The sequence below is a fragment of the Homarus americanus genome, unplaced genomic scaffold (assembly GCF_018991925.1).
Source record: "Homarus americanus isolate GMGI-L3 unplaced genomic scaffold, GMGI_Hamer_2.0 scaffold32520, whole genome shotgun sequence".
Taxonomy (NCBI): Eukaryota; Metazoa; Arthropoda; class Malacostraca; order Decapoda; family Nephropidae; genus Homarus; species Homarus americanus.
The window spans coordinates 167,501-169,556 of NW_024734006.1; the positions used below are offsets into that span (position 1 = coordinate 167,501).

General features: G+C 52.2%; 1 pseudogene; it reads right to left on the reverse strand.

The window, feature by feature from the left end:
• Positions 1 to 279: 279 nt before the first annotated feature.
• LOC121870101 lies at positions 280 to 435 on the reverse strand (annotated as a pseudogene).
• Positions 436 to 2,056: the final 1,621 nt, after the last annotated feature.

Sequence of the window (2,056 nt, forward strand, 5' to 3'; positions counted from 1 at the left end):
AGCATCAGCCATGAGCGGCCGACGGCCATTCGTGTCTCTGTGGACAGCAGGCAAAAAGCGCCGCCTCCAGTTATTTGCGAGGGCGACAACTGTCGCTTTGTTGTGGTTGAATGTGGGTGCGCCAAGTCCATGGACTTGCTAGTGATAGGCTTGCTTGTTTTAAGGGCACGCCTCGCGCAAGGCGCGATTAAACCAAGGCGGAAGCTCGGTTCGGGTTACCCTCGTGTCGGGAGACAGTCAGCAGGCACCGAACTCGCAGCAACGATGGATGTATATTTCCGACCCTCGTGAAGTGGCGGCGACAAGCTCATATGGCTGCCGCCGCCTATGCGTTCAACTTGTCGATGTATCTGGTATTCTTGCGATTCACATACCGACACGCAGTTTGCTGCGGTCTTCATCGACCCACGAGCCGAGTGATCCCCGTTAAGAGTTGTGTATTTGCCATTTGGTCTTTTGCGACTAACCATCACAGGTCGAGTCTCAATGAAAGGGTTTGACAGACATAGCCCAAGTTTGTGGTTTGGGTTTGGCCGGACGGCTTGTTGTTGTTTTTGACACTTGAATTTCACTCTTTTTGGGTCAAGAGGCTTATTCGCCGTAGTAAGGAACGGACGGGCAGCCGTCCAAAGCCCGTCCGTCCTCCTCCGGTCTTCGCGCTCTCGCCCGAGTGTGGTCCACCTACAGCGTGGTGGTACCTATTTTTGTGCGGGGGCGGGATTGTCCTCTTTCGCTGCTGGAGTTGCCAGAGCAGAGCCGAGACCGCCCAAATCAGGAGAGTAGTAGTAGTTTTAAGAGCGCCGTTCTCTTTCTCTCTGTTAATGATCCTTCCGCAGGTTCACCTCGGAAACCTTGTTACGACTTTTACTTCCTCTAAATGATCAAGTTTGGACATCTTTCCGTCAGCTCGAGGCGACGACCCCAGAAAACCCTCGCGGGCAACGGGGCCGACAATCCAAGAGCGCCAGTCCGAAGGCCTCACTAAATCATTCAATCGGTAGTAGCGACGGGCGGTGTGTACAAAGGGCAGGGGCGTAGTCAGCGCAAGCTGATGACTTGCACTTACTGGAATTCCTCGTTCATGGGAAACAATTGCAAGCCCCAATCCCTATCAAGAAAGGCTTTGAACGGGTTACCCGCTCCTCTCGGAGGGAAAACTCGTTGATCCCTTCAGTGTAGCGCGTGCGAACATCTAAGGGCATCACAGACCTGTTATTGCTCAATCTCGTGGCTAGAATTGCCGCTTATCCTCTAAGAAGTTGCGAACTGGACACCATTTTCTGGAGATCCGTCGACTACTTAGTAGGCCAGAGTCTCGTTCGTTATCGGAATTAACCAGACAAATCGCTCCACCAACTAAGAACGGCCATGCACCACCACCCACCGAATCGAGAAAGAGCTCTCAATCTGTCAATCCTTCCGGTGTCTGGGCCTGGTGAGGTTTCCGTGTTGAGTCAAATTAAGCCGCAGGCTCCACTCCTGGTGGTGCCCTTCCGTCAATTCCTTTAAGTTTCAGCTTTGCAACCATACTTCCCCGGAACCCAAAGACTTTGGTTTCGGAAGCTGCCCGCCGGGTCATGGGAATAACGCCGGCGGATCGCTAGTTGGCATCGTTTATGGTTAGAACTAGGGCGGTATCTGATCGCCTTCGAACCTCTAACTTTCGTTCTTGATTAATGAAAACATCCTTGGCAAATGCTTGCAGTAGTTCGTCTTGCGACGGTCCAAAATTTCACCTCTAGCGTCACGAATGCCCCCGCCTGTTCCGATTAGTCATTACCTCTGGTTCCGAAAACCAACAAAATAGAACCGAGGTCCTATTCCATTATTCCATGCATCACCATTCGGGCCATTCAAATAGCCTGCTCTGAGCACTCTAATTTTTTCAAAGTAAACTCTCCGGCCACTCGGGACACTCGACAAAGAGCATCCTGCGAGGCCGGCGGCTGTTCGGAGCGTGACAGTAAACACCGGGCGGTGCACCGTCAGTCCGGAACTGAGATCCAACTACGAGCTTTTTAACCGCAACAACTTTAATATACGCTATTGGAGCTGG